Source organism: Oculina patagonica, chromosome 10 (genome assembly GCF_052425735.1).
Source record: "Oculina patagonica isolate OP01 chromosome 10, crgOcupat, whole genome shotgun sequence".
In the NCBI taxonomy this organism is placed as follows: Eukaryota; Metazoa; Cnidaria; class Anthozoa; order Scleractinia; family Oculinidae; genus Oculina; species Oculina patagonica.
The window spans coordinates 22,940,874-22,962,056 of NC_135767.1; the positions used below are offsets into that span (position 1 = coordinate 22,940,874).

At 39.0% G+C, this 21,183-nt stretch overlaps 1 pseudogene across 1 annotated transcript; it reads right to left on the reverse strand.

The window, feature by feature from the left end:
- Positions 1-352: 352 nt before the first annotated feature.
- LOC144667454 (VWFA and cache domain-containing protein 1-like) lies at positions 353-17,938 on the reverse strand (annotated as a pseudogene). Its single transcript, XR_013573315.1, has 14 exons — positions 17,513-17,938; positions 13,864-14,457; positions 12,450-12,597; positions 11,428-11,719; positions 10,391-10,526; positions 8,762-9,035; positions 8,182-8,378; positions 7,630-7,710; positions 6,801-7,116; positions 6,164-6,352; positions 4,387-4,727; positions 3,095-3,245; positions 2,658-2,884; positions 353-1,755 (listed from the first exon to the last, which is right to left on the reverse strand). The product of XR_013573315.1 is annotated as a VWFA and cache domain-containing protein 1-like (transcript).
- Between the last annotated feature and the right edge of the window lie 3,245 nt (positions 17,939-21,183).

Genomic DNA, 21,183 nt, shown 5'->3' on the forward strand with positions numbered 1-21,183 from the left:
TTGTCTGAACGAGCAATTTTCGTATGTGACAACTTTAATTTGTCACATAAAAGCTAACACGCCAGCTTGTCAACAAATTTATTATTAGTCACATAAAAAATGGCAATTTTTTCTCATCTGCACGAGCAAATAAAAATTGTCACATAAAATTTCTCATGTAAACTAGGCTTTAGTGTTGTTATTATTCATTATTGGTTCACGTTAGTCTTGTTTGCGGTTAAGCGAATAAAAACCACTGCTCGACTTTTAGTTAGAATTGAGCTTCCAATCCTAATTTGCATATTAGCCAAAGAATTGGCTTCAAAAGAAATATTGAGCTAAAGTTTAACGAGGCAAGGAATGTACGTGTGTAGTATAAATGACTTTATTTAACAACATAAGAATAACGACTCAGCAAATGAATTATGAAATAATATATATATTTCTTTATCCCCCCTAGAAAAAGAAATTGTCGAGAAACTTAATTACTTTAAAAGTACATAATTTCTTGTGAAGGTAAATAACATTTACAGTCCAACTAATAACATCCTTCTTTTTATCTCCTTTCTCAAAGGTGAAAAATACATTAAACCAAAAACAAAAATGATATAAGCTTGACAATACAAATTTTTCACTTTAAATTTTTATACATACATGAGCAGGCTGGAAAAATAGCAAAAAATTAAACGACGTCATTTTTTGCTGCCTTGTTAGCAATTGCTGTGTTACGCGCCAGTCTAAGTAATCTACGTAGCATAATATCAAGGTTACAAATTTTACCAAAAACAAGCAAAACGCATTGAAAAAAAAAATTAACCCTGCTTAATGAGGTTTAGTGATAAGAGGCGCGGTAGTCTTATGGTTAGTGCGCTGGGCTCCGGATTGAGCGATCCGGGCTCAATCTGTTGTACTGTGTTCTTGGGCAAGACACTCTCACAGTGCCTCTCTCCACCCAGGTCGCTTCATGCTACTGAAACCGGAATAAGCTCCAGCCTAATGGGCCACTAGGCTCGAACGCAGACTTACCATTTATGAAGCGACTCACAAAAGGGTACGAATTAGTATTTAATGCTCATACTGAAAGGAGCTATCTCATGGGAGACTTGGAAACTTTAGCCTAACATTTTTAAGTTTGACAATCAGTCAATCTTAATTTCCTTCATTCTGGGTTTATCCAGTTCGCTGTTCGCTGTTACTTCATTGGTGTTTTATACCTTGGTAAACTATTACTTGAACGTTTTTATCGTCCTTTGGAAAGTAATTTTACGCATTTTAAAAATTGACTCAACAGATGATGAAATAGCCCTTACAAAAGTACTATCAGCTGACATTTACTGTGCTTTTCGCACTTTGCCTTCATGTTAAGCTTAACAAAAAGCAGAATTTACTTTGTAAGTGTCTAGTGTGCACTAGCACCCGTATAATAAGGGTTGTATGGGGGTGCTGATGCCGCTGGCAACTTTGTCCCATCATAACTCGGTGGCATGGCAACGCTCGTGGCGTGCATAGGAAGACCAGGCTCCGGGCCGTACGGAGGATATGCCGGAATAGGCGCTTTGTAAGGGGCCGGGGCAGCCACTGGTTGGGAAACTGTCCGGTTTTTAGGAACACGCTCTCTGTTGCTGCATTTGACGATGATAATGACAGCAACAATAATGACAGCTATCGACCCCAGAACAATACCAGCGATGGCACCACCAGACAGTCCACCCTTGTCTTCATCTTCGTCATCGTCGTCGGTGTCTACCGGAAGATGGCTTCCAGGAGCTCTTGTGCCTGTGAAATTACAGTAATATCCATGAATGTTAATCAATTAAATCCCTATATTTGATCAACACAAGAGAATTTCAACTGCTAGCAGAAATTCAACTGGGAAATGTTGCACACAACTCACTTATGTCCAGGATTCAACGCAAGTATTTTTTAATAAGTACCTCGTGTTTGACTGTGTATTTGACATTTCCACATTAAATTCATATTTGACAGAATGTGGTGTGTTTTGGTGAGCTTTTATTTATGAGGACACTTTGTGATGCCTGCCATGAGGAACGTGCATCTTATTAGCGTTTTATGCTGGACATATCTGACACAACTTGCAATCTTGTTGGGACACACAGAACACATGCTAAGCCACATGTCCTGTAGCGTGCTTTCGTGGTTAAGAGATGTAGGGGGGGGGAGGGCAGTCCAAATTATTGTCCTGTGTCCGTTTTGCCTTGATTAGAGGCAGGGCCGTAGCAAGCAAGAGGCAAGACGAGGCACTTGCCTCGTCTAGTTTTTGACCCAAAATTCAAAACAAAATATTTATTGTTGGGAAAATAATCCCCAGTTGAACAAGATTGATTTTCGTAAGAATATCGTTATGAACCTACACAAAATTACATTCAAACCAAAGGGGACGTCAAAATGATGACTTGCATAGTTACATGTAAATCTACTCTGAAATAGTTTCAGTAGAGCTTCTAGGTTTCAATATCTCACTTCTCTCTATAGCTACTATATGGTGTAGTTTCAAGCAACATTAAGATAATTCTCCGTGTGGAAGTAACACAAATGAGCCCTGAATATATTACTTCGTCATGTGTGTGTCTTTTAAGGGAGAATGAAATGATTGCTTTTCAGTTGTTTGTTTTCTTTTTCTGACAGCACAAAGCAAAAAAGAAGACGCTGTAAACTACCTTCCTTTCCGCCATAACAGGAATTGATATCAGCACAGTATTCCTTGGAAAGTGGAACGTTTTTCTTGTCTCTAACGCACCAATAGCATCCCACGACTCCGTCACATGACCCTGAATCTGTCTTCTTGCTGCATTGTGGGTCAAAACATTTCTCTAAGCCACTGACGGAAGGATCATTAACTCGTTCAGATGGGACGACAGTGGCTGGTACAGGACAAATAGAAGTACTGCGAAGAAAAAACAATTAGATTAGGGGTGTTTGCTATTTGAAAGCATGTACATAACATTGTTACCATCGATAATGGTCCTGTAACACCAGTAACTGCGTTTACTCAGTAAAGTAATGATGATCATGATGATGATGATGATGATGATGATGATGATGATGGCTTTTCAATACAACAATTATGCATCAATTAACAAGTGTCTGATCTTACTTGCTAGCTGGAAACTCGCTTTTGCAATAATGAAATTCAAGTTGCGAGTGGCATGGACACTGGCATGGCAAACCCTGCACATTAGAACACTCCTTATTACTGGAGCATGTGCATGACGTGGAGTAGCAGGAACTGTCACGTGATATTATTCCTGTTGGTAGAAAAACATATCAACAAAGCTGATTGTGTAAAGGTATAAGCTTATTAAAGGGACTACGTCACAAAGATTTCGCAGATTTTTGGTCTAAACTGTTCTTAATTAAGTGGTAGGCAACTTTATCCATGAAAAACATTATCTTTGAACAAAGATATAAACTTTATTGGGGATAGAAATCAAACTTTGGTTTAAATATCGATTTTTTTTAAAACGCGCAGAAACAACTTGAAAACGTTGGCTGACGTTTTCAAATTGCAATCCATTTCCACGAGCCATCCGCAGCCAAAAGCGCTCTTAAACAGTTTTAGTGCGCTAAAATAGGAGTTTGTTCATAAAAATGGGCCATTATTTTAAAGTTTCCTACGAATATAAATTTTGGCTGTTCAAAAATCTGTTAAAATCCGTCACATAGTCCCTTCAAGAGTTTCCTGTAGTTAGCAAGTATTTTATTGCAAAGGAATCACTCAAAATCATGCGTGTTCTTTAATACCAACAGTAAGTAGTTCTTCCTGATAGCAATACAAAGAGCTGAATATGATTTTCTTCTTTTTTCCGGAACTTAGGAATACATGATAAATGGGGAAAAAAGAAAAAAAACAGGGAACATTCATCATTTAAGCTATCAATAGCGAGCAACAATAGCGAGAGCTATTGCAAAAGCGAGAGCAACTCTAGCTTCTTGAACTTCCCAAGTGCACTTAACTCGATAGTGCACAGATAAAGCATGAGCTGATTGTTTTAGACATTGTTTTTAGAGCACAAAAGAAGCGTAAGAGTTGATCGAGGCTATACCAAGAGCAACCCTAGCTTCTTAAGTGCTCTCCAAACTTCCCAAGTGCACCATAACAACTCGATAGTGCACAGCTAAGACAGCTGAAAGCATGAATCGGTTGTTTTATAACATTACCGGCGGCTAATGGGACACGCTATCAGTGTGCACTATAGGTAAGTATTGTTAAGGCGTATGCTTACGTATACTGAATTTGATTATGCGGCTCTACCAGCTATGTTTTAACTATTTCTGGAAAGTAAAGCCTTTTATACTGTGCTTAAAATGATTGAAGAATAGCGTTAACACGAATTCATAACATAAACTATTATTCCCTTGAAAGGCTATGTAATGTATATTTCTTACCCAGAAACGCATTGCTTTGGACCACACTAGAAAGCTGATACTTTTTGCAACGGTCTCCGCTATCAAGGGTATTCACGCCTTGTTTTGGAATCTTTAACTCGTAAAAGCTCTCCAGCTGGATTTCCTCCAAGTTGCGGCATTCCTTTTTCACTAAATATCCTTTCTGTAAAAGATCCTCGGCAATGTCTTTTTCCTTTTCGGTGATGTGCACATATTCCAGTGTTTTAGCTGTTATGTCAGGTACAAGGAAATCATCGTGCATGATCAGAAATCCTGCACCATCCAACACGAAACAATCATAGTTGCTTTCTTCGCATTTTGGGTAAGTATCTGTTAGGAGTCTGAAAATATATACCTGATTAGAAAACCTACCGTTACACTCTTGTACGAAATGTTCAATGTTTCTTTAAAGGTCTGCGCACACGAAAACCTAGTCTCCGCGACTAGTCCACTAGTGTTAACACTACAGCGGGAGTATCCCTGCAACTAGTTGCATGCTAGTAGGCGTTACTAGTCCCTACAAGTATACTCTGTGTGCAACTCGTCATCAAGTCTCTGGTACTAGTCTCCACTGAGGCGTGCCGATCTTAAAGTTCGCTTACACACAACAGGTCCCATAGTGCATGGGCAAGACATTATAGCATGGCCTCTTGCATTTTCTCTGTGTTCACGTTTTGAATTCGTCCCTGTAAAATGTCGCTGCAACGTGTCCCTTTATAGTAAATATTAAAGAGGAAATTTGTGAAACACGACCAAGAAAAAATCTGAGTCCCAGATGGGAATGGAACCCATGGCCTCCCAGATACCGGTTGGGCGCTCTAACCAACTGAGCTACTAGACTGACTCGTGGTGAGCTATGTGGCACACGTCCTGCATACGGCTAGGATCAGCAATGTCGAAATCATAAATCAAGTGTCACCAGCATCTTTAGTGTAATTAGCATGGTGGAACGAAAGAAGAGATTTCGAGGCATGTGTTGCATCGCCGTGTATAGTCAACTCTCTCTTAACGGACACCTCTATAAGACGGACACCTCTTTAAGACGGACACCTGGTGTTGGTCCCGTCCGTGCCATTTTTCAGTCATTTAACTGTAACTTAACTCCCTATAAGACGGACACCTCTCTAAAACGGACAGTTGGAGCCGGTCCCGACGGTGTCCGTTTTAGAGAGAGTTGACTGTATTCTGGTACTAAACCGCGGTCATTAGGATAAAACGAGTCGTTCTATTGACCTGCCATGGAGAATAAAGAATCCCTCGGAATGCCTTTTGGCAAAAGAACGCCATTTCACAGAAATTGTATAGTTCCAATGCTCAACCTCTTTTTCAATAATGCTCAAGCAGAAATGTATTACCTATCGCCTGTCTTAAAGAACTATGTCACGGATTTTTACAGATTTTTTTTTATCAGCCAAAATTTATATTTGTGTCGTAGGAAACTTAAAAATAATGGTCCATTTTATTAACAATAACTGCTATTTTAGAGCACTAAAACTGTTTAAAAGCGCGTTTGGCTCGGATGGAAATGGATAGATATTTGAAAACGTTAGCTAACGTTTTCACGTTGTTCCCACGCGCCTTTAAAAAATCGATATTTATAGCCAAAGACAGTTTGATTTCTATCCCCAAATAAAGTTCGCATCATCAGTTAAAGTTCAAAGATAACTTTTTTCGTGGGTAAAGTTTCCTACCACTTTTTTAACAACAGTTTAGACCAAAAATTTGCGAAAGCTCGTGACATAGCCCTTTTAAACCATAGTGAGACTCGCAGACGTACTTTTGGAAGTATGATAAAGGAAAGTCAGCTCCCATGACTCCAATAACTTTATCATTCGGGTTGTGCTGGCTGTTCACCTCTCCACGGTAAATGGTGTGGGCAGCGGTTATCACCACTCCTGCACCGAAGGCGTCTATGTAAGGCGTGGAGAGTGCAACCAATCCCGTGTTGCTTAGCGCGGTGTGATACCTAAATGAAAAGAATAGTAATATTATAATATCGATATGTTGTTTCGTTTGTCGATGCGGAACATGAGGACTCTGGTTCTGGTAAAATCGGTTTCGTTGAATGGTTTGATTTGTGTGGTAGCGTGGTCGAGTGGTTTAGGGCGCTGTTGTTGCAATCTGGAAGTTCCGGGTTCAACACACCCCCCCCCCCCCCCGACCCCTACCACTAGCTGGACTCGTTCTCGGTCGTACCGAGTTCATATCCTTGGTAACGCCTTGTATATAGCCAACTGGTCTGTCTCTTGCTAGTCTGGATTTTTAACTATGTTATGTTCATTTAAAATATTTTTCTCCTGTTCAGTGGCATGCCATCTCGAAGAGATATGAAGCCAAGTGCATGACCAAAATAAGCAAATTTATTTATTGTTTGCAGAGCCAATCATAGCCCTTTCTACAGACAGATAAATTACCATGGTCTTTTTCTTGGGTCGTAGGATTTTGCCAGCAAGGTTCCAGGCGTCATTCTGAAAACGCCATTAGCCGTGCCAATATATCTCCAAACCAGGTACTTTGTGTAGTCCTTCTTTTCCTGAAACCAAATGTCCTCGACCTTTCTTGTGGCGACAACTGTGTCCCGAATACCCGGTTTAAAAAGTTTGTTATTTGGTGAGCTGGAACTTGTCATATATCTTTTGTAGGCTTCTACTTCATTTACCGTCTCATCCAATCCAAGATAGGTGTATGGGTCATAAAAGGCTTCTGCACCAAACTTCACAACTGTCGAATCTGGGTGTAATAATTAAATATGAAAATTTATTTTAACTGCAGATAATAATGTCTTTTCAAATCCATATCTAAATTCATTTCTTTTCAAGGATTTTCCTTGGATTGGATGGAGGGGCATCTCATACATGCAGAGGTTGATTCATTTGACGAGGAGAATATAGACAAAAAATGATAACGAAGAGACCCCTAAAGTTTTAACATAAAAAATAAAAACAAACGTCAAGTTGTTGAAGGCAAGAGAAGGGGACACCACAATGGTTAATAAACCTTTTACGGTGTTTACGGTTTACCAAGACTTCATTTATTTTTTTCTGTTATGCACGACGTTCCTTTCTAGTCTTAAAGGTATTGCAATGCAAATGGACTATAGGAAGAAATCGTTAGCTCCCTGAACCTCATTTTGGTCGACGGTTTGTTGAATATTTAGTGACTTTACTAAAACGGAAATCTTTTCATGTGCCAAATTTATAGAACATAATTGCAAAAATTATTATGCAATATTAATATACTGACCTTTTGCAGCATATCTGGAAAAGTGAATACATGGATCACCAGGCTTAATTAAGTCCAAGCGATGGTACAAAAACTTGAAACCTGTGTAATTTATGCAAAATGAAAGAATTCGAAATAAGTGAAAAGTGTTAAAGTGAACTAGGAAGTTATATACCATTTCATAGCCGTTAGATGACTTCATATCTTTTTTATTAAGAGAGGTCTGAAGGGGAAAATGGAAACTGGGATTTGGGCAAATTTTCACTAGGAAATAAGATTTCGGTGCCTGTGACCAAGAATCACAAACAAATAAACAATAGAATAGGGACTGGGATTTGAAAAATCGGAAGAAACAATAAACTGGGAAAGAGGATTTGGGCACAATTTGGGCTGGGAAATGGACAATTTAACATTGTCTCGAGCTAACAGCCCAAGAACATGCTAATCATCATTACGATGTATAACCGGGTACCGTTTGTTAACCTATTTATAACAACTTTGTTGCAATATTGAAAAAAAAAAGAATTGCAAAAGAGTGTCTGCAGGGAGGAACCCAATCCTCATGTGACTTACCTGAAGGAACAGACTGACTTCCTAGCATTTCATCCTTATCGCCGACTGCTACCACGATGACAACGGTAAAATTTGTCTCATCCACAGGTAACCAGTGATAAGTTGATGGCACCTCAACAACCGTTACTCCTTCTGTTACTTGGCCACCTCGAGCCAGGAAACGCTTTGATGAAATACTTTTCTGTCCAGATCCACCACTTACAAAACGAAAAACAACTTCATTAACACATGTTGGCTATTGGACAATATGACTGCAAGCTCGAGATTTCACCCGAGTAAACCGAGAACAAGCAGTAATTTATTTAACACAATCCGATGGCTGAATTATTAAATATCGGCTTCTGGTGAAATTGAATTATCGAAATATTTTATTATCGTCATAATTCTCGAAACCACACGCGAAAAGGGCATTCTATCAATCGATAGTTGGTGCCCAGTTAGCCAATCAGATTGTAAGTAAGCGAGTACACGGCTCCAGGCTCGAGCTATCAATTCATCTTTCTGCACAGTAATTTCCCACACTAATTTATCTTATGCGACTTCTATCATATGAAGTGAAAAGGACGGGGAGGTTTCTTACTTTTTAATAGACTCAAATACAGAATAAAACTCCGGTTCAGGTTCTAAAGCCGTGATGTCCATAAAAATAGGGTCCCCATAAGCGTCAGAAGGGGCTGGCAGGAGAGGATGCATCATGGTCCTTCCGGAGCTGTCCGCCATGAAAGCATAACTTGATTGGCCTTTCTGAAAGTAGGTGATTTCAGAAAGAAGATCTTCCATGCTAATATCTGTGCCGACAACACCAATAAATTTGCCTTCGTGGTAACAAGGCAGTGTTATGGATGTTAACAGACCTGTGGGCATAAAACGGATTATAAGGGGAGTGATGATTTGGATAAAGTGTAAATAAAGAAGCGTTGTCAAGTCAAATTACCCAGAAAATGAAAAATCTGAGTCCTCAACGGGAGTCGAACCCATGAGCTTCCACATACCGGCTGGACGCTCTAACAACTGAGATATAGGAGACTCGTGGTTATCCAAGTCACCAGCAGTTCCACACATAAGAACCTACTTCACGTCTACGTTCACTACGAGTCTCCCATTTCTCAGTGGAAGGTTATGGGTTCGACTCCCGTTTTGGGCCTCGAAAAGTTTGTTTTTTGGGTAATTTGATTTAAGAACGATTCTTCATCCTCCGTTTATTTAGTTTAAATACAACGTTTTATTTTCTCATGAACAAATCAATCAATAATATATAGATTTAGGCAAGCCTAAAAGCGGAGCTCCCCATTTATTTAATTTTCACTGGAGCTTACAATGTTTTCATTCTAGTGAATAAGCGGCCAAAGTACTAATGTTTATGGCGGTTTATAGGTGCGACACAAATTTAAATAGCTCACGGTTATACTGAATGTCAGCAGTACGACAAAAATAATAATCTTAAAGCGGGGCAAAATCATTACTCATGGCACGAAAAATTACTTTAGAGTACAGAAAATTATCTGCTTTCTAGCAATAGAAAATAGTTTCGCGATCCTGTTATAGTTTCGCAGCAGTTTAGTAGACTCCACAATATCTATTACATTGATATAGGATATATTCAACGTGCATTACAGAGTCTGTCGGATTAGCTCAATCGGTAAGGTGCCAGTCTGCGGATCCGGAGGTCGTGAGTTCAAATCCCAGAGGGTCATTTTTTTTTTCTTTTTTCCTTTTTTCCCTTTTTTTTTTTTACCCCGTAGCAATAAAATGGTTTGTTTATTCTATCAACCCGATTTAGCTTTCGAATGCTCCTTCATGTACGATGCTGGCTTTACAGATAGACACGAAAGTCATCGATCGATTATGGCTCTCAATGTCCACTTTTTTTGGCAGTCGATTACTTTCTACACGTAATTTTCAGCCACATTTTGTTTCATTGCTTCTTGTTTTTCTTTTTAAACCTCTTTAAATTTTAAAGGCCGCCTTTATACGGCCGCCTTTATACGGCCTTCTTGCTTCACTATGGCCGCCATGTTGCGCGACTCCGTACTGACGCCGTACGTACGCGCCCGCGAACCATGCCGCTATCCATGTTGACCATGAAAACTCATTTCAATAGTGTTCCTTCTTTCATGCGTATGGGGCTCTGCTCTGCGGCCCTGCGGGCCGCTGTAGAGCTCCGCTATTAATGTGCGGCATCAACATTGTGCAACCTCTGGTACCTTACCTGTTCCAAAAGCATCTACATAAGGAATGGATATGATTGGTTTATCACGAATAGTGTTTGTTGAGAAGAAATCGTAGTACGTTGCCAAGTCTTTTCGTAAGTTTTTCGTGTCTTGCACATAAGTAAATTTTCCGGCCTGTAAACAGAAGAGGAAAAGGATTTAGTTAGAACATATTAAAAAAAGCCTCGCTCTGTCCCGAGCACTATTTGTTAAATTAACACTTTAACTGTAGAACGGAACAAAGAGACAACAGTCCAGTTATTTCATACGATCACAACGAAATTGTAGTATGGCGTTTTCTAGACAGAAAAGCGAAACAACACAAAACAAAAAAGGCACTTTCATTTCAGCTGACACATTAAAGGTCAAGCGAACCAATCTTTCGATTTTTCTTTTATTTAAGCCAAAGTGCTAATTAAGAACCAAATAAACGAATTCCGAAGTTTCAAATTATAAAGTTATTGGAATTTGCACCGCAGAGATATTTCAAGTTAAAAAATGCTTATTTTTGGCCTGTATAATAGTAGAGCGCTCGTGATAACTGTCGGAAATTGTCGTGAATTATTTTAGTGTTTGGTTGCAAAACAAGGAATTTCGAAATTTCAGTTCATTTGACCTTTAAGAAATATCTCCTCTTAGATTTAGATTTCAAGAGAGTACTTCGGGAAAAAATGAGACGAAAAGCTTTACCCACAGTTCATCTGCGCTCTATTTGGAATGAAAACGTACTTACCCTGTCCATTCAGAAAATCGACTTTGTGATCTTATTTTCATAATTTGAATGTCCGTTCCTATCCACTCGGCTCCCACCTTGCGGACACCTCGCTATATAGGACACCCCGCTTTTACGGACAGGACTTGATGCATCGGTGAATAAGAAAAACTGGAAATAGCTTCCACTGTTGAGAAATCTCTCTATTACGGACACCAAAATGTGTTTTTGGAGGTGTCCGTTACAGTGGAACTCTTACCGGGGTTCTACTATATATATTGTGGATTATATTAAGAAGAAGGAACATTTCATGTGTGTACTTACAGTGACGTCAGACGCTTTTGGTACTCCATACCGAGATCCATCTTGTTTAGCAATATCTCGAAGGATTTGCAAGTCCAAGGAATCTGATATCATTCCATACGTCATTATTACGACTGTATTGTTAAGCTCTGCATTCTTCGTTTTTATCGTCTGCATGATTAGTGTTTTTCCGTCGGTTGGCTGTCCATCTGTCAGAAAGATAATGACTTTTTTCTTGAGGAATCTCCTCCAGCAGAGGAGCCCTTTAACAAGTCGAAGGCCAGACTAAAGGCCTTGGAATAATCGGTACCTCCTGTGTGACAAAAAAATAACAAGACGTCACTGTGTTGGAAGATAATGGATAGTTAAGACAATGCAGTCAAGCATTACGAATAATTTAAATAACAAAAAAACGTTTTCTCCGTGAAGTCAGAACAGAAAACTCCTGATGAAGGAATTCAATTCTCGTCAACTCATTTGGTTACACGTTAAGCTAGCTTCCCCTCTTGCTGTTTCGTTTATCGATACAGCGAGGCAATATTCATTCCCAGATTAACCTATAATCAGTTAAACGCGAAGCAAGCTGGTTATGAAATCTGCATTGAAGACATATAACGATCGAAAGCCAGGATAATTTTGTTGTACTGATCAAGTTATAAATAATTTCTTGAAGCAAAAATCGTCTTGCCCATTATAGGAAAGTCCCTTCATAATTCCCTTGGAAATTTACTCAGTTTACTCTTCCTGGACGTTCGCCTGCGTTGCAGCCGGACGTGTCACAAAATCCTACCTGGGTTTAGTTCGTCTGCGACGCAGGCTACCTGGACGTACGTATACTGTAAATAAGTATCCGTATAAGTATACTTGGGGATATCTGGCAAAGAAACGATTTTTATTATGCGATATGGTCCAATACAGATTTCCCCATATATGGGGAAAATGGGCTCAAATTCGAATTCTAGAAATAACGCACTGAGAAATCAATTTATGGGCACGAAAGTCCAAATATAAAAATCCAGGACCACTCTAATGGTCATCTTTACCTCTAGCTAAAAGTCCATCTACGAACTCCTTCAAGTATTTTATGTTGATTGGTGTGGCATCTGCTAATCGTTCGCTGTGGCAGCTTCTTCCATCATTGTTATATCCAGTCGGTGTTTCGGCCTCGTCGTCGAATTCCACCAATCCAATCTGAAATCAAATATGACAATGAATCAGTATACAAAGTCAATCATTCACTTAATGAACAGCAAGCCAGCCGTCCAGTCAGTAGAGGGTCAGTCAGTCAGTCAGTACGTCCGTCCGTCCGTCCGTCAGCTAACACTGATTCAGTCAGCCAGTCAGCCAGTCAGCCAGTCATTCAGTCAGCCATCCAGCCATTCAGTGAGTCAGTCCGTCTGTCCGTCACCTAACCCTGATTCAGTCAGCCAGTTAGACGGCCCGTCAGTTAGACAGCCAGTCAGTCAGTCAGTTAGTCAGCCAGTCAGTCAGCCAGTTAGACAGTCAGTCAGTCAGTCAGTCAGTCAGTCAGCCAGTCAGTCAGCCAGTCAGTCAGCCAGTTAGACGAGCCCGTCAGTTAGACAACCAGTCAGTCAGTCAGTCAGTCAGTCAGCCAGTTAGACAGCCAGTCAGTTAGCCAGTTAGACAGTCAGTCAGTCAGACAGCCAGTCAGCCAGTTAGACAGCCAGTCAGTTAGCCAGTTAGACAGTCAGTCAGTCAGACAGCCAGTCAGCCAGTTAGACAGCCAGTCAGTTAGTCAGTCAGTCAGTTAGATAGCTAGTCATTCAGCCTGTTAGACAGCCAGCCAGTCAGGCAGGTGGTTAGTCAGCCAGGCAGTCAGCCAGTTAGACAGCCAGTCAGTAAGACAGCCAGTCGGTCAGTCAGCCAGTTAGACAGCCAGCCAGTCAGTCAGTCAGTCCGTCTGGTAGGTAGGTAGGTAATATTTTTTGTTTTTGTTTTAATGAAATAACGCCCGTCCGTCCTTCCGACCGTCAGCTAACCCTAATTCGGTCGGACAGTCAGCTAGTCGGCCAGTTAGACAGCCTGTCAGTAAGCCAGTTAGACAGTCAGCCAGTCAGTGAACCAGTCAGCCAGTCGGCCAGTCAGAGTTCAGTCAGTCAGTCAGTCACTTAGCCAGTTAGAGCAGGAAGTCAGCTAGGCATTTAGTGAGTCAGTGAGTCCTTTAATCAGTCAGTCTGTCAGTCAGTAATCGAAATGAGGCTGAATTAATGAATTTCGGTGAGAAGTATCTCCGTGAACAAAATCCCTTATGCGTTTGGGGCGGTACATCAATGTGTTAGCCAGTCGACCCAACAGGTTTTAAAAGAAGACAGCCGAGAGACAAGTAGATACAAACCTCTGGAAATGGTGTCACATTCATCATGCTTCTGGCCATTTCATTTTAAACTCGACTTAAGCCCTTCTACAGTTTTGAGCTGTACGTTATTAAATACTTACTCTATCCCTTGGATTCATTGTACTTAGAACTGTTTTAGCGGCCTCCTTAGCCACTCTAATCCTGCCTTCGTACTGCATTGATCCACTGGTGTCAATAACAAGAACAACATCTTTGGGTTCTGGTGTGGCTGTCTCCACGTAAAAAGGTCTGAAACGAGGATCATAAGAGCTGCAGTCTGCTGTATCCTGGAATGCGGGGAAATTCGCCAGTATGCCATCTTCTGATGCAAAATATTGCCATTTGATGACTGGATTATTTTGCATATTCTCCCTCATTTTATCCAACACGGAATCATCTACATATTTTCTGGAAGAAGGAGCACTCTCGGATACCTTAACGCACAAACTTGCGAAATCAACTTTATTGCGAAACCTTGAATCGTACTCTAGACGTTTCTGTGAGCTTGCTACGTCACAGCATTCGGTGGGACTTGTTGAAGGGGATGTTGGCCAAGAAGATTCGACGGCTTGTTTGAGCTTGCGCACTACTTCAAATCTTGCCTTAAACTTGTTTGAAACATCCGCTGCTAAACGAGGGATGAGTGCACTGCCATCTACGGCATCCTCTCTGAACTGCAACTTGTCAAAGTGTTCCTAAAATGACAACATCAAAAGGTTTATCAATAAAGAATTTTAAAGGGTTCAGAAGATTTAAATAACAGTAATACAGTCAACTCTCTCTAAAACGGACACCTTCGGGACCGGGTCCAGCTGTCCGTCTCATAGGGAGTTTAGTTTGAGTAAAATGACTGAAAAACGGCAGGGACGGGACCAACGCAAGGAGTCCGTCTTTTAGAGGTGTCCGTTAAGAAAGAGTTGTCTGTACTCATTTTATTTTATCTTTTTATCGATTACTAGATGGTATACAAAGCAAAGAAACTGATAAACGCGGGTAATATTTTCAATGGACATAACATAGTACCAACTGGCAGAAGGCGAGTAATCGGTTTTACAAAGCTTGACCGAGGACTTGAGTTTAAAAAGGACAAGTGCTGTTAGTGGTAAAAGACGTTGAATCTGGAGCTTCCAGATTACACGACCAGCACTATATGCCACTCAGGCGCGCTGCCTCTTTCTTAAATAACATTTGGCATACGTACGGAGACGAATTTTATCTCAGCAAAAAGGCTCCTGTGATGAATTGCCGTCAATTGTTTTGTCACAGGAACGGGCTTTTGTACCATCGGTGCAAACGTATTTGAATTCAAAACGGTTTGACACAAAGCTGGAGGAGAAAGGAGCAGATTTGTAATGCACTTAGCAATAGTAAATTAAGGTTCAGACGGAAGAACACTTGACGATTTTTGTGGAATTTCTAACACATTTCCAGTGTCATTTAGTAACTCGGAGCTACATTCCTAGACAAAAGTCCTTGGGACAATTACAGGAATAGTGCTCAGTGACAAATATTTTTGCGTTAAGAACTCATTGTTTAATTTTCCGAATCCCCTCCCCACGGCAAAAAAAAAATGTTGAGCTATTGTCTCACGGTATAATGGATAGAAAACAACATTGAATTGGAGGTGGGAAGGGAGAGGTCAGTACAATGTCAATTTTTCGTCGAATTAACTAACTGTCCTAAGACTTTTGTCTAGGATTGTAGGTTTAAATTACCTGCCTATGCTCAGCCTCCTACACCCCACTCCGGCGTAACAAATCATGTTTTATAAATTCTTTGTATCGCCTGTAATTTGTGTCAATCGTTTTACGATCGTCCAGAGTATCCCTCCACGAATGTAGCACAAGAATAGCATATGAATAAATAAGCCCGAAGCAACGAATCGAATGATCGACAGAACCCAGTACACAAGGAAAAAAGAAGGAGGAGAAAGGCGAAAGTGGAAGGCAAGCCGGAAGTAACGTTTTTAAAGCCTGTCTTCCCTTGCCGATGGGGCCGCCTTGCCAAGATTTTTGTTTTGGAACCACGTAAAAGAATTTGTTTTCTAAAAATTTGGCGAGGCAAGGGTGAAAAGCGGCACCTTACTACTTTGGCAGCATGTGTAAATGAAGCTCCATGACGCAGCATTTCGTTGCACAGTCACGATCTATTCGCATCTCGGTTATTTTTAGTCAGTAATTGTACTCATAAACTGAAAGTAAATTTACTTCGCTTACACACGGCTCAATGCTTCTGCTTTGACTTCAACAATTCAACAAATCTCGCTAATTTATTTTTAAAATTTTATTTTTTTAAAATTCGGAAAAATGAAATCCGGACAAGACATCAGTCTTATCCATTCATATGCTTGCAAGATCACGCATGTAAAGCATATAGCAAAAAAATTATGCCAGAATTTTAGTTAAATAGTATAACAGTGTTAAAATAACATCGTTTATAAGTAGTGTTAGTTTTTAAACAGTGTAAGTATAGAAGCCTATAGTAGTATAGTAGCTATAGTAGTGTAACAGTGGTAGTATAGTAGCGTTTATAAGTAGTGTTAGTTTTTAAAATGTATTGCATCCCTTTAATTCAGTTTAAGATTTTAACTGCAATGGAGATTAATAAACAGGTATTATTGTTATTATTATTATATAATTGGCCAAAAAAGCAGTTTCAGAGGGATCTGAAACCTTTAATGTCGCCATGGTAACCAAATTGTTAAGTTCTTATTGTGTAAAAACAACTAACAGAGTATTACTGCACAGAATCAAAGACTTCCGATACATATTGGAAGCGTTTTCACTTTTAACAGCCATCGTGTAAGCTGGCGCGCGCCCAGCTTTAATTCGGGGTCTTAGGTGAAATGCGTACATGGTCCATAAGGAAATTATTAACGAAACATGACACTCTAGCCGTCTAGCGTCTTGCCGCCAAAATTTGCTATAAAAACGTACACTTCTGACATCTGTTTGACAAAAAAAGTCGAACAATATCAGTATAATCCACAACAAATGTTAGTGTCAGTTAAATTTTAGGCGATTTGTCAGTTGTCCGGTAACCCTATGGCCATTTGACCGTACGACGGACTCTAAGAACTCCGAACGGCAGTGGACCCTGATAATGCCTTTATAGGTTATAACTTTTCACTTGCAAATTCTAACTTTCTCATCCGTGAAATAAAACACTAGCACGCGTTATCATTTTGTTTTCTTTTTTGTTTCTGAATATTACTGAAAGGAATGCCGGGGACCTTGCGCGACGCGCAAGGTATGACGTTCATTTGTTTTAGCCAAGCTCACGCAACATGTTTATACTGAAATCTCAGTTGGATATAGCAATCGGTAGTGTTGTATATGATCGTAGAATTATGTTAACTTAGGACAATAGTAATTGACAGCTTAATTCTGCATAATCTTTATATGGATGTGTTCTAAATAACTATTGTGAACAGGATAACATCAATATTATGTTAATCAGTTTTTGTGTGCAAAGCATGAGGGCCTCGAGTAAGGGTCGTGATAATCCACACGGAGGTAGAAAACTGATGAATATGAAGCTACTTTTTGCTAACCTATAACGAAGTAAAGGTAAAAAACCTTCAATTAATGTTTTCAACAATTTTTAAAACAAATTTCGTTTGATCGCACATTCGATAAAGAAAGAAACAATTGATGTAAACATTATGGGCCTCGAAGTTTTCATTTTCATGCCGAAAAAGTAGAGCGATTTATATTTTAACATTAGCTTATTATTGTGTTCGTTAATTACCTGAAGAGCGGAGACACCAAGTCCGTCTGTAGCTAGTTCTAACAGCGTGTCACGGAAAAGTCTCGCGTCAAGAATATCCGCTGTAAAACATGAAGAATGGAGGGTCGAAAAAATAATTAAAATCATCAGAAATCTGCTCGGGTGTAGGAACGATGAGACAGCCATCATTTTGAAGCGCTGATGAGTCATGGTCAACTTCAACGCGTGTGTGGTTTCAAATACGGAATTGATCAGAATGGTGCTACGTTTACATGCCGGCGTGAGTATAGTAGTTTTACAATGACGTAACGTGGCTTTAGTGTTCCTGTTATGTTACGTGCGTGACTTAAGCCGGGCATTCTTGTTTTACAATGTAAACAATTTGCATCTGATTACGTAGTGTGTTGCATCGTCGAGAAGAAGCTACGCGGAATATTTTACTGACCGCGGAAGGATAAAAAAAATGATGCAGTATTTGAAAGAAAGGAACTCCACTGTGGGAATTCAGCTCGTATAAATTCAAAACAATACTGCTAATTTTATACGTATAAAAAGCATTTATATGCGTTTATGTACAACGTCGTCGTTCATGTATAAAATTGATATAAAATCAATAATGAATGACTTGCATTCTGTTATTAGCCAAATACCGGCCGCCAGTAAAACTACTCGAAACTGAATATCGAAAACGTCGCTTAATAAAACGAAACTGACATGACAAAAATGTTAAATTTCAGATTGTTTTGGCACAAATTTAGCTCCTTACGTTGGTCCAAATAGCCAATCACGCCGTTCATGGTGGAAAACCCGCTTTTTTATCAACTTTCATTTTGGGATTTGGTTTGTTTTGATTAGATTCAAAACCCAAAAAATATACATGTAATATAAAGTAAAACTTGTTTACGCAGTCAAGATAAATGTCAGCTGAGATGTGCAAGGGCTTGTTTTGACGAAATATAAAGAAATTGCAATATTGGTCCATCGTGACACTGATGAACAATGACAAAGCCATTTCGATCTTCAGTTCGAGTATTTTTACTCGATAAGTATGATGTCATAAATTATATGGATAAATGGTAACTTGACAAATACAACTCTGCATGTGAATGTTGATTTGATCAGTATACATTTAGGCAAAGAAGATGATGTTGATCATAATAATAATAATAATAATAATAATAATAATAATAATAATAATAATAATCAATAATGACTTTTTTTTTAACTTTTTATAAAAATAATAATAATAATTTTAGTATGGAAAACTTTACATGCAATAGCACATGACTTTAACCCGTGTGGTACCCGTATTGATTGTCAGTTCGGCTATCAGCGCTGTGCAGAGAGTCAAAACTCACATTTAGGCACATTTCGTTATTTTATTAATTTCCCAAAATCAGTTAACCAACCAAATGAAATGGGGTGCTCCGTCTTACTTTGCGTCATTGTTTAAAGAGGAAGACTGAAAGTCGCTGAAATGATACCGGAAGTATTGTTGACCTCTACGGAATGTCTTTCTATTTCCGCAAACTCATATTTGCCGAACCAACTGAGCAATGATATCATCTATGTCCGCTTAGACTGGCTCATCTTGTTTCGTGCAGGCTTCTTTTACGATTACGTTATAGCTTAAAATCGCCGTAATTTACATCACATTATTCTCTTATAATTTTAAATCTCCACATCTTGTATTTATTGTTTAACCAAAGAGTTTGCCGTTCTGTCGCGCTAAACATGCTAATTAGGCTTGCTCTGCAAACTGCCATCAATCTACGGAAAAAGAAGCTGGTAGCTGCCATAAGAAGATAAGGCATAAGTAATGAGGTGGTAAATAGGCAACGAGGCGCGAAGCGCCGAGTTGGCTATAACGACTCGTATCCAACAAGGGCGAATGGAATAATTGTTTTATTAAATTCTTCTCAAGTTTAAATCGACTGGACATTTCATTTTGATGTAAACGAAGTGATAGTATGAGGAGGCGCGAAAATTTCTGGCGCGGTGTTCACTTCTTGAGTTGAATGAAACATACGAGGAAAGCGAGCGAGAGAGTTTTTTTCCCAAGATTTTCCTCGAACAATCCCTTCTAAAGTCGTCTAAATATCCTGGAAATTGTGACAACGGTTAAGATTTATATGAAGATCCGAAGCAAAAGCTTTTCTGGAAACTACAAGTCTTGTGCAAGTCGAACGAAGCAAGTGTTTACATTGTACTTGTTTACGGTTCCACGGCTGTCATCAAGAACTGCTATATTATTTGAAAAGAAATTGAGCTCAAAGTCGAACAGGTTTATTGAAGTATAAAGGGACAAGACCAAGATTGAAAGGTAACAAACTTTACAGAAGTGCTGAGCCTAATTTTATGACGAACGATGAATGAAACTGCGTCAGTTTGCCGTTCTTTCGTAAATTATTTGCTGTTTTTCTACTTAATTCACTCGCTCTTGTTGTGCGTTTAAAAGTATTATTAAACTTTTCGCATCTATCCTTTTGTTTTGCGTAGTTAAATTTACTATTGCATTTCTGTGGTTTTTGTAGGCACCGCTAATTATTTCTTGTTCATAAAGCTCACCAAATTTGCTGTTAAAAACCATTTTTTTGATGGAACTGTCGCTTCCCGCAGAAAAATTTTACGCTAAGCGGCACTTGCCGCACTCATTTCCCATATAAGGTCAAACATAGGTATATGAGCTGATAACCGGGATTCAGTAAACCAATCAGAAAGCTAGAAATGCAATATCCGAGGTTGAGAATTTAATAAGAACATTTATTGTAAGGTACAGGGTGGGAGTGCTTCGATCAAAAATTCGAACAAGTTATGTAAGTTTCTTTTGTATAATAAATCAGATTAATTTCGCTATTTATCAATGAAACTTTGAATGAAAGTTTAAGTATGATTATTTCAAGAGTCGTTTTTTCGAAAGGAAACGCGGCTAAAACCAGCGTAAAGGTTTGTACTCTCGTTGTTTTGATATTCAAATTCACGAAAATAAATATGTTTAAGCTTTTAGTTTTCAGGAAACTTTTTGTTACCCTACACACGAAATAATTCTTTATTTATTGAAGGGTTCTGTGTATTTTCTTTCTCCGTCTGGAGTGACTGTCAAAGCAGGTGCTACAGCAGGTGAGTACAAGAAATGATCAAAACCTATATTCGCTATACAATATCAATGCATTGTCAAACAAACAGGTGAAGAGAATAAAGACAATCATCAACTATGGGATATTGTCTTTAATTTTTTCCTTTATTGATATTTACACACTTAACATTACATAGGTGATTGGAATAAAAAAAAGTAACAAGTGTTAATTTACAATTAAGTAACAGATGATAATACTTTCCATGTAGCAAGTTTACATCAATAGTTTGGACTTTTAATAATCGAAATTAAAACAAGCAACAAAAAGAAATAAGCAACAACAGCAAAAAACACACGGGAAAAAAAAAAAACAAAGCGAATCTAGCACTATAATTCCTTACTTATTATCTGGGACAATATATCCACTTCTTTTCGAAATATATTTTCTTATTAATTTTCTTTTCAGTTTCATATTTAATAAGTATTTTGTTCTGATAGCCTTGAATTTTAGGATATGTTTGGTTTCTTCGGCAGTCCCACAAAAACAATTTTCCAATAATAATAAAATAATTTAGTAAATCAAGTGAAGGGCATTGTTTTGATATTATTCCAAACA